The sequence below is a fragment of the Lactuca virosa genome, chromosome 4, assembly GCF_052849685.1.
Source record: "Lactuca virosa cultivar CGN04683 chromosome 4, Lactuca_virosa_CGN04683_v6, whole genome shotgun sequence".
NCBI classification, from domain to species: Eukaryota; Viridiplantae; Streptophyta; class Magnoliopsida; order Asterales; family Asteraceae; genus Lactuca; species Lactuca virosa.
The window spans coordinates 8,847,541-8,860,283 of record NC_136429.1 but is presented as its reverse complement, the minus strand read 5'-3'; the positions used below and the strand labels follow the sequence as shown (position 1 = coordinate 8,860,283).

General features: G+C 31.8%; 1 long non-coding RNA gene across 4 annotated transcripts; it reads left to right on the top strand.

The window, feature by feature from the left end:
- The first annotated feature begins 6,403 nt into the window (after nt 1-6,403).
- On the top strand, nt 6,404-11,570 carry LOC145169293 (uncharacterized). 4 transcript variants are annotated; one of them, XR_013742409.1, is made up of 8 exons: nt 6,404-6,706; nt 7,548-7,608; nt 7,803-7,877; nt 7,988-8,047; nt 9,092-9,150; nt 9,384-9,459; nt 9,860-9,908; nt 11,178-11,570. It is a non-coding gene; the product is annotated as an uncharacterized LOC145169293 (long non-coding RNA). The 4 variants fall into 4 exon arrangements; XR_013742410.1 differs by lacking the exon at nt 9,092-9,150; XR_013742408.1 differs by having other exon boundaries at nt 9,092-9,459.
- The last annotated feature ends 1,173 nt before the right edge of the window (nt 11,571-12,743 follow it).

Sequence of the window (12,743 nt, the reverse complement as noted above, 5' to 3'; positions counted from 1 at the left end):
ATTATAATCGATTGTATAGTTTTAGACAAACAGGGACTCAGCGAGTCACTTCGGTGACTCGGCGAGTCGAGACGCTTTTTCCCTCCCCAAAAACGACTTCTGAAAATGGTTTTGGTTGAGTGGAAGGAACACTCAGCCTTCTAGGGGTTTGTTTTGGAACTGGAACTCATATGACTCGGCGAGTGTATGAACAGACTCGACGAGTCCAAGGCAATCTCCCAACTCATGAAGACGGACTCGACGAGTTGTTCATAGAACTCGGCGAGTCATAGACTGGTCACATTCATAAGACGAAGATGAACTCGATGAGTTCAAAGATGAACTCGGCGAGTCGGTTGAAGATGGTCTCGATGCTATGGTTGAAGGTGAACTCATCGAGTGTTTGCTAGACTCGACGAGTAGAGTCGGGGGTTGTATCATTTTGAAAGGGTAGGAACTCGACGAGTTGGAGGACCAACTCGGCGAGTCAAGTCAACTGGATGTTGACTTTGGCTAGGGTTTGACCTTGACTTTGACTTGGATTTGGATTGACCCTTGTAAGGGTTATGAGTATGCAATAGTAATCGGAAAAGGTTGTTGTGTAGGGATTGGGGAGTAGAGATGAGTCGATTCTCGTGCCGAGGACCATGCAGATACTACACGACATCGAGGTGAGTTACCTTCCAGTAGTTGTGGGTCTACGGCCACAATGTCGGCCCACTAGTAGGAGTTGTATGTTAGGTAATTGTCTTTGTGATATTCATCTAGGTTTGCTACTACCTGATATGTTTATGTGCTAGCATGATATGTTATATGTGATAGTGGTAGTAGGGAGGGAATAGTCCCCAAGTTCGGTTGTTAGGACCGAAGGGTAGGTCGGGCATCCCAGATATGCCTGACAGTATGTTTATGATATGATATATGTGGTAGTAGTAGCAGGGGATGAGATAGTCCCCAGGGTTCGTTTGTTAGGACCGACGGGTAGGTCAGCACCCCAGAATGGATTGACATGGGTAGGGTAGCACCCCAGAATGGCTCGACACGGGTAGGTCAGCACCCTAGAATGGCTTGACGTGGGTAGGTCGGCACCCCAGAATGGTCAGACCGGGTAGGTCGGGCACCCCAGAATTGCCCGGCAGTATGTTTTGTTATGAGATTGTATGGTATGTGGTATGATGGGGGAACTCACTAAGCTTCGTGCTTACAGTTTTCAGTTTTGTTTCAGGTACCTCTTCAGCGAAGGGGAAGGAGCCGGCGTGGTAGCGACACATCACACACACGAAGGATTTCCGCACTATGAGATTTCTGGGGATTGTACTCTGACATTGTTACTATTTTTATGATATGATTTTGAGACATGAGATTTTGGTTTTATGCAATGATATGACTCAAGTATGTTTTCTTATAAATGTTTTCTAAATTGTCATATCAAAAATAAAATTTTTGGTCTTGAAATTTGGGATGTTACAGTTATACAATTGGATCACAGTCAACCACATATATCGAATATTTAATATATTTGAATCAATATTTTACAAACCTTTAAGTTTTAGAATTGAAATTACATCTTCATAATTTAAACACACTACGGTAACAATTTATGTCTATTCCCAAAAGAAAGGAACTATAATTTTCTTAGAGCCGATGTCCTACCTCCAACTTCTTAGTTACCTGAGAATACACATTTTTAAAATACGTCAACAAAAATTGTTGGTGAGTTCCATAGGTTTTGACTCCGTGAGTTTTATTAAAAAGAAATCTTTATAAAACGTGGAATGTTTTAACAAAATAAGTTGTGCAAAACATGGTCAACAATGTTACCGATATGCTTCGTGTGAGACCTGATACTTGAAATCTGATACGAGTATATCCATGTAAAAATACTTATGATAAAAGTAAATATTAACATATTTTTGTGAAACAAAATATTAAGTATTTATATAAATAAACACTACCAATCTGTTTAACAATCTACAAACAATATTTATACTACATACTCTCTTTATAAAACGTGGAATGTTTAACAAAATAAGTTGGGCAAAACATGGTCAACAATGTTACCGATATGATTCGTGTGAGACCCGATACTTGAAATCCACTACGAGTATCCATGTTAAAATACTTATGATAAAAGTAAATATTAACATATTTTTGTGAAGCAAAATATTTAGTATTTGTATAAATAGACACTAACAATCGGTTTAACAATCTACAAACAATATTTATACTACATACAACCTCATCCTAGTGTGTATTAGTATATTTGTATCCAGAACTTTGTTATAATTCCCGATTGTTTGAGTTTAAAGACTTTTGGTTGTAATGCTTAATAATGTAAAGCTACCAAAGTTCTATCGGGACAACGATCGTATGTGTCCCTATACGAGTTTAAATACTACATCGATTGTAAGTGACCATATACATGTTTAGACAGTACTCCGACTGTAAGTGACCATAACAATTGTTTAGATAGTACTCCGACTGTAAGTGACCAACAAAGTTTATACAGCACCCCGGCTATGAGTGACCAACATCGACATAGTTCAAATCATCTTATGTTATAAGGTTGTGAACATGATCATATTAGAAATACTTGTTATAATTTACATTTTTGTAACTCTTAAAGTATGTGTGAATTAAACAATATCATAATTGGTGTATTTCTCATTTACAACAAAACTTTGTATATATATATATATATATATATATATATATATATATATATATATATATGTGTGTGTGTGTGTGTGTGTGTGTGTGCGTGTGTGTGTGAAAAACCAAACAACAAGATTAATCAAAAGGGCAATTATGTCCATGGTTTTAGAAAAATCATCGTAAGTCGAAATTGGGATCCATAAACTCTCAGATCTTAGAAAATGAGTCTACTTTGTCCATGATTTTTACCCTAACCTTAAGTGGTTCCTAACCAGAGGGAAAATGTTCATTTTTACAGACTAGTCCGAAAATGTTCTGAAATGATAGGCAGTTTTGTAAAAATCATCATACATTGTAGAAAAATCGTATGAATGTGTGCGAGTAGTCCTTAAAAAGGTATAGACCTAAAATATTTTCATATTGTACAGTTTTGAAATCCATAAAGTTTAAGAAGGGAAAAACAGTTCGTGAACAGACCACAACTTTTCTGTAAAAAGCTGAAATTTAAGCTTAGATATGTTTAGTGACATAACTTATATTTTTAGTTTGCAAAGCCTTTACATCATCCAATTAGGATTTGTTTAGTATGTATTCTCCCCCGAAACTTGTAAAACATAAAAGATGACAACTTTCCAACTCAAGAGAGGGTTACCGCTAACAATGGGTAAAACCTGGTAATTACAATAAATGAACCCATTAAACAAAACCTTGGGCTTTATTAACCCCAAAAGACGCATAAGGGTAAAATCAATATTTTTTGAAAACCTAAGGACTTTTATGGAATTAGCCCTTATTATTTCAATTATTGCATTATAGATTCAAAATCTAACCTATTAAGACATTGTAAAGACATTGTAAGACTTTATATTTTGAAAATAAGTTGTTTTATTTTGGTCAACTTTTATATATTTATATCTTCAAAATCTAACATTTAACTTTTTCTTAATAAGACGGTGCACTATGATAATATTGTATCTTTCAACTTTTTTCTTATTAAGACATATTCATAAAAATATTCTTTCTATTTTCTAACATATACTTTGAAAATCTAAACACTTATAACATAGTCCTTTGTTATCCGGAAATTTAAACATGATTGATTTTGGTTACCACTTGTAGGATTATATTAAGATATTACACTTATAAAATCTAATGTATATTGAGATTGTACTTTAAAAGCCTATACTTGTCTTGTTTTTGTTTCCAACTTTGCATTATACTTCATGTTTTTGTTTTCTGTTAAAACAATATATTTTTAATATTTATCTCATTGAAACATTATACTTTGAAAATCTAACCCATTGTAGCATCTTTATATTTTAACATAATTCTTTCAAAATCCAACTTATTGAGACATACTTTTACTCTTTTCCTATCAATGTATTTTAAAAATATGAAATTTAATTTAAATTGCCAATTGTGGCATTATACTTTCGCTTTTTTTTTCGATTAAGACATTATACTTTCATAATTTACATTTAAGAAGTAATTTCATTTTTTCTTATTAAGAAATTGCACAAGGAAAACTGACTTATTAAGACATTATACATTGACAATTTAATCTTGTTTGGTTCTAATTACCAAGTTATACTTTCATTTTTTTTGAGTAGTTTTGTCATTAAGACATTGTACTTAATAAATATAACCATTTGTAACATTATATTTCAAAACTCTAACTAATATAACATTGCACTTTGAAAATTCTACAGATTAAGAACTCCCTGTTGTCTCCCTTTATCTCTCTCATACAATCTCCCTCTATCTCTCTCATACCAATAAATATAATAGATATCGTGGTTTATTATGGGGTTTAACCACCATCCTCAACTAGGGTCTCAATTTTTCATGCTTATTCATCATCTTCATGTTCTTTCGCAAAAGTGATTTTTTAAGAGCCTTAACTTTCTTATGGTTATGTGTTAGCATTACTCATCCGCAACCAAAGAGGTGATTTGGCTTATGTACATAGAACCACCATAAACCAAGAAAATATGGCAACATATATTTTAAGAATTTGAATTTTCAATGATCGCGTCAAAATGAATGAAACTTTGGTTTAAAATGTAACATCATGATACTATTACAAGTTTGTGTTATATTTTCTCACAAAGATAAAAGTACTTTTTGTTAAAATTATTGAACATTTTGAGTTATAAATTTTGGTACTTTTTATGCCCATAGTTATATTTAAATCACTTGGTATGGTGCTAGTGTTAGTTTAATTCGATTATAATACCAAATATTGATACTGATTTGAAAAAATATTGATTAGATCTTGTAATATTATTTGTTAAACGCTAACATAAAGTTTAATAATAGACAAAACTGCAAAAATGGTCCTTGTGGTATGCATTTTTTTGGGGTTTTAGTCCAAACCTCGACTTTTTTGGATTAGTGGTCCTTTTGGATTAGTTTGCATGTGAAAATGGTCCCTGTGAAAATTTAAATGACTATAATACCCTTGGGGTATTTATTTTTCATTTTCTTTCATTATTTTAAAATCTAATACTATTTATTTAATTATTTTAACAATTAAAAAATAATAAAGGACCTCTCTCTCTCTCCCTCTTGTACGAAACCATTTTCCAGTTCATCTTCTCCAACCAAAGAACATGATTGCAGCCCCAAAACATTAATTATGTTCATAAAACAAAAATGATGGAGGCCTCAATCAAATTGATTAGATAAATCCAAGATTTTTAACTGGGTACTACTCATGGATAATACTTTAACTCCACAAACCAACTTCTGGTTCTTAACAACAAACCCCTTATAACTTTGAATTCGAAGGCAAAATCAGATCTTGGTTATGCACAGATAACGAAGGCAAAATGGAGTCCTCACAAAGTAGCCTAACAACAATAACACCATTACACGACATCAGAGGAGGTATAATCGAAATCAGAGACCAGTTCTTCCTCATCCAAGACTGTTGATCGATCAAAAAGGAAAACGAAAATAATGAGGGGGAAAATCGGACATACATGGGCCTCAAGAGGTGACGGGGCTGGTCGGAGATGACCTACAGAAGCAACAGCTGACGATGACGGTGGTTCACAGCAGCGGCGACGATGGTGGCAGGGGCTGCTTTGGCGGCTTCTGCTGCTTCGTTTTCTCATTTTTCCAGTGAGCTCGATGAGAGGGAGGGTAGGGAGGAATGAGGGTTGTGTTCGGTGGTGATTTTTAATCGAGAGAGAGAGAGAGGTATAAGGTGGGTATCGGTGGTGGTGGGTCACGAGTGGAAGGTGGTGTTCGGTGGTCACAACAACCGCAATGGAGGTGGTGATTGGGTACAAGAAGAAGACACAAAAATTTCATAAGTTAGACAAAATCGTTGTTTACTCCATACGTAGAGAGAGAGAGAGAGAGAGAGAGAGAGAGAGAGGCCCATTTTATTATTAATAAAACATTAAATTAAATAGAAAAAATATAAAAATATATATCAAGAGGGCAATTTAGTCATTTCGATTTTCACAGGGACCATTTTTACATACAAACTAGTCCAAAAGGACCACCAATCCAAAAAAATCGGGGTTTGGACTAAAACCCCAAAAAAATGCATACCACAGAGACCATTTTTGCAATTTTGTCTTAATAATATTTAATAGAAAAGGTATATGTATAAAATTTAGTAAAAACATAAATAATAACTAAATACAGAAAAGATATGATTATAAAATATTATATAAATTAAGGGTTAAAGTTGTACTATTTAAGGGACCATTTATGTCAATTGTTTGGAATAGTTATGGAAGTTGTTGGGAAACAACCTCATTTTACAAAACTCACGATCCGGAGACGTACAAGTTCGAATGGTTTTAATTTTGGAAAGGTTTTATAAAAGACCGTTGGAATTGGGAAGCCAAAAGGTTTAGGTCGGTGTATTGGCGCATAAAATTTACGTTCTCCACTCTTCTTCTTCACTTCACTCATCCCGCTTCGCTCTCCAAACACCGTCGGAGACGACTCATCGCGACCTCTGTTACTCAGCTCACAGGAGACCCAAGCATCCTCCACCCTTCGTATGACACTCACAAGTCACAACCATGTCTGTAATCCTAAGAAGTTATCTGTAAGTTTTCATTCTTATCATTTTTCTCATTTCCCTTTCTGTTTTAGTTCTCTAGGGTTTTCTGTATTTCAGATGTTGTAATCTCCTCTGTATGTATGGATAAGAGAAAAGTCGAAGCATACTCTAGTTTTCTAACTACACAAGTTGTATTGCAACTTAAAAACAGAAGGAAACTACATAGTTTTTCTGTAGTTTTGTTGACCGTTTCGTAAGGGTTTTCTTCTCTATCTTTGTATTGATTTTTTTTTTTCACTGTAAAATTTGATTTAGCGTGTCTGGTACGCTTGTTTCAGAATGTGTTCTTATGAATAACGAATTTATCAGATCACGATGTTGTACTCAAATCTCTTTTTGTGGAAGACTTAATCACATAATGATTATTGTGTTTCTTGTTTCTCTTCTGTTGATTTGCACTTTAGTAATAAAATAACTCTGGTCAAACTCTTGGATTTATTCATGGTTTGAGTGTATTAGGTTTACCATATTATAGTTTGTTGGTTTGTTTTATGAGGTTAAATCATGTTTTGATTGTTTATTACTGGATTCTAATCTTATTTTAATATTGGCTAACAACAAAACAACATCGTCATCACGGGTTATTATCAGAGTCACATAATCTGCCACATTTGTCAAAATATAGATGGATTCCCCATGTTACATAACTTTCTGAAGATTGTAAAGCTTCCATACATGCAATCTTAATTTATGTATCTCAGTTACTAATTTATGGTTATTTGATAGGATAACTGGAGAACTGTACTTTGCTAATTACTTAATATTAATATACATGCAAAATGTCTAATAGGGTAATAATGAAAAAGCCTTTCCATATTGTTTACAGGCTACAGAAGTTCAAATTGCGAATGTTGTTTGCATTAGATGTTGGACAACCAAATGTTGAGGTATAAATAAATGTATTTGTTTACATGTATTCACAACATTCATCACATGGTACTATGCTTTCCAATTAAGTAACTCATTTACTAGCCAGTTTAGCTATGTAGTGTTAGCTGTTTGATTTAAAACCTTCTAGTAGTTTTTTTCTCATTCAAGTAGCTGAAAAAGGAGCAGTTAAAAAAGGTTATTACTGATGCAGGAAACAATGAGTCATTGTTTCAGACTTGTACTTAGAGTCATCCATCACGTATAGAATTAGAAACTATACCCATCTGTAAGTTTTTACACACAATTCTAAGAGTTTAAATTTTATCATTTTAAAATTATTTTTAGTTACTTGCCCCTGCATCCTCTCAACCTGATTTTCTACTAACATGGTTTCAGTTTTTCAATAAAGAACTTGTATCCTTTGCAGACCATGAAGCCTTTGATCATCTATTACATGTAAGTTTTTAAAGTGCATTGTTTCTCATTCTCCCATTTAAATTACATGGCTTTAGTTATAATGAATGTGCAGGCCTTTTGGTTGTTTTTTTCAAATGCCAAGGATCCTATCAACATGTTTATGTGAGATTCATAATTGCATGTGATGTAGTGCAACTAAGATATTGATAGAAATGAGAAACTAAGTTGCATGATGGGCCATTTGATCATGAACCAAATCCCTGGTTGTTTTTAAGTTATTGCATTTGATGTGATACAGTTTGTTTCCATCTTTTCATTAAGTAAAACTTGAATGACTTGGATTTTTTTTGACATATGTCCAATGCTTCTCCTGGTTGGCATCTTGGCCTTTTGCTCAACAACCACGATGTTGGCGAGGTTCTTTCTGAAAAAAAAAACAATTTTTGAGGCTATATAGTAGTCAGTAGTATAACTATCCATAAATATAAACTCTTCAACTTTTCTCAGTTGAAGGATTTTGATTTTGTTCGTGATAGATCATCAATCATACAAAGATATTATTCCTAACATGAATTGTTCTAAATCAGCATGTTGTTTTTCTTTCCTACTTTTTTCTCTTTTATTCCTAAGAGAAACTTAGGGTGTGTTTGGTTCATGGGTTCCATAGAAATTTGAAGGAATTGCAATTTTTGTTAATATTTTAATAGATAATTTTCTTTAATATTTACGCATAATAGCAATGTATTTATAGCTTTTCATCCAAAAACAGCAATTGTTAAGTTGATGAAATTAGTTTAATAGGAGAAGATTGTCAAATAAGACATGAGTAGTTGATACTTACATTTCACACATGGGGTTAATTTTGGGGATTATGTTTTGAAGGAACCTCACGAAGGTTAGGATTTGATATTAGTTGATACATACATTTCACACATATGGGATTAATTTTGCCTAAATCAATGTACATTTTTGTTGTTCCATGGTTTTTTTTGATCAACTCTAGATTTGTTATTCATATATACACTCTTAATTTAAACCCTCTACATTTCATCACCATGGTTACTGATTTTGTTGTTGTGGTAGTTAATGGTAGAACAAGGGTATAGTGTTGTTCTTCCAGAGAAATTGAAGAAAGGAAATTGGTATGATGATGATAGAATCCTTACTCTCTTCTGCTTTTGGTATGCATTTGAGACACAAATTTCAATTTTATATCCCACCCAAAAAGGTGGAAGGTGAGGGACCGACTCTTGCTTCATCTTCCGTCTGAGTAAAAAGACAAAAATGCCCTCCGCATATCCTCATCATTTAAAAGTTTCTCGTCTGAATTTTGAGTTGATTTTTATGATTATTAACATTTACAAGATTTTGTCAGGAGAGAAGTAATTGATGAAGAAGGATGGATTCAATTCATATAGGGTTGTGGGCCGCCGCTTAAAGATTATTGATAGGTAAGATGTAACAAAATTAATAATTATTTAAGTAATTCTTGAAAGATATCATTATTAGTGAAGAAAGAAATTGCAATTAATGTTTTTTCTCATTTCTATTTCATTGATTTGCATTTTACTAGCAAAATAACTATGGTCAAAATCTTGGATTAGTCATTTGGTCTGAATGTGTTAGGTCTAACATATTGTAGTTGTAGAGGTTCAATCATGTATCGATTGTCTATCAACATTTTTACTCAATTCTAATATTATTGTAATGTTGGCTGGCTAACAACACGCTGTCATCACAGGTTATTACTTATCAACACATAGATTGATTCCCCATGTTATATAAATTTCTGAAGATTGTAAGTAAAGCTTAATTTATGTATTTAATTTCTAATTTCTGGTTATTTCATAGGATAACTGGAGCAGTCAAGAACACATACAAATCTGGAGAAAAAGCTAAGGTAAATAACCAAACCCTACTTTACTGAATAATACTTTTTTTTTAACGGCTACTGAATAATACTTAATATATATATATATATATATATATATATATATATATTGTCTCATAAGTTTGTATGCTCTAGTTGAATGTTATTTAGATGCTAAGCTATAAAACCTTCTATTAAAATATTATACTTCCATAATTTAACCTATGAAGAAGACATTGTAATTTTATTATTTTTTCCTATTAAGTCACTGTATTTTGAAAAACTAAACATGTTTGGTTTTGGATACCAATTATAGCATTATAACTTCAAAGTTTTTATTATTAAGATAGTTCACTACCAAAATCCAACAAATTGCATGCAACGTTATACTCCAAATCGTAACATTGGTTTTGATAGCAACAAGCCTCAAAACTTATGTTAAATTTTTAAAGAAAATTGTTTGTGGTAAATAACAAGGTACGCTATTAGTTCCAATGGATATCAAATAACTAATAAGGGTGTGGTTATCATTGAATCTCAAATAAGGGTATTTATGCTTTCATGACACAAAATTATGAACTTGCTTTATCAAATTACCACCTTCTATATATTCACTGATTACATGCTGACAAAGCATGGAAGCGATATGCAGGTAGCTATGAGTCTGTGACCCTGTTTGTGTATTTCCATAAGTACCCCTCATTTCCTAAAACTTGTGTTTATTTATTACTTCAGGAAACAACCTTTCCTCGAACCGATTTGATTATGTTGATCAACATTCTAACATCAATGTCTTCAACTATGACTATATAATAATTCAATTCAGGATGATGGAAACGAAGACTAATTTTAAATTATCTAACAAACTGGTTTTTATTTTTACCAAAGATATAAAATCACTATAACTAATATACTCGGAAAATGTTAAAGCGAATTAAGATAGATAAAATGTTTGATGAAATGTCTGGGTGATGAAAACGCCATCATGTTCCTTAGACTAAAATACAAGTTCAATTCTTAAGAAACCTGATGATTAAATTGTAATGACTCATTTAGCTTATTTATGTTTCGTCTGATGATTAAATGAATGGTGACTGTCACATTCTTTAGTTGTCATTACAAAATGAGAGAATAAAAAGACTATATCAAGGTAAAGATTAAGTACATGAAGGACTACTTGTTGGATCCATCCTTTGGTGTTAGAGCTAATGAAGTCAATATTGTTGACACGTTAATCTAGATAATGAAGCCAACATAAGGTAACATTATGAGGTCACTTGTTGTATTTTGATGTTGTAGATCTTAGTTTTGAAAGGGATTTTATTGCTCCTCCATGATTTCCATGATTTATCTCGTAACCATAACCAACTCGTGACACATGTTGATGCAGAAAAAAAAAACCTTAATGGAAGGTATTCATCATATATCCATTGTTAAAACTTATTGTGATTTTGGCCACGGGAATGTATTAATCTATATCCATGTTAATTCAGGTAGTTGCAGATTCTCTTTCTACCTCGTCTTTAACAAAAGATCAATCAGAACCAATTGGCCTTTTACCTCCACCAATTACGAAATTAGCAAGAGTAGAACCTGTATGTTATCAAAGAGATGTGAAATAGACTAGTCTATGATTGACTTTATTAGTTTCCAAAAGGTTTTTTTGCAGACTAGTCTATGATTGATTTTTAATGTAACCACCTATGGTTTTTGCAGATAACAGTTGTTAGACTAGTCTATGATTGATTTTATTAGTTTCCAAAAGGTTTTTGCATAGATTTGTCTAACAACTGTTATATGAAGGATATGTATAATAGGTGGTTACATTTATTATTTTTACTTTGTCGGTCTCAATATAACGTAAGCCAACATAAACTCTATATGACAAACTTAAATATATAGACCTAAACTCAAAACCTTAAATTATAAATTATAAACACTAAAAGAAAATATTTGGTCAAATAATATAAGTTTTAGGGTGATGTAGAATTTTGATCACTTAAAAGATTTTTTAAAAAAATATCTTTTAAAGGTAGTACTTTTATTAAATGGTTTAGATTATAAACCGTAAAAGAACATTAAAAATAATTTTTCGTCTTATAAAGATCTATTAAGCTATTGTTTTTAAGTAATATTAATAAGTTATCATTCTAGATAATTTTGTCAAATAAATTAAAACATAAAATTTAAACAAACAATCGAGGAAGTCAAAGACTGTTAAATTGGTTTAGGCATCCCAAATTTTCAATTTTTAAAATTTTAAATTTTCAAATGTTATACCAAGATTTTCAAAAAAAATTAACTTTCATATATTTATTTTTCTATATAAAATTTTCAAAATTTTTTAATAGATTATTTATATTCTAAATAACATTAAAAAACTATCATATTTATTAATCATTCAAAAGTTTGGGTATATTGATACACGCAAGATGATCTTGATCAATATATCCAAACTTTTTGAAGATCTTCACGTAGACATGAATTAATCACATTCACGACTTAATGCAAACTATAATGTCGACGAGAAGGTAAAACCTCTAATGCTAATCCTTAATTTCTTTACAAGGCAAAGATAATATATTCCATTTAGTGTTTTTTTTAAATGATTTTCAAAAATAAAAAATGATTTTCAAAATATTAAAAAATTTTGATTTAGGCAAATATGATATTTTAAAGATTTAAGAGAAGCAAATATGATATTTAAATATTAGGTCGGACAGATATGATATTTTATTGTTTAATAAGGGCATATACAAAATATGATAACTAATTATTACACTGTACTTTCTCAATTGTTTTTTATTAGGACATTATATCGTTCAACTTCAACCAATTTGTTCAAAATTGCTTTTTATTATAAAA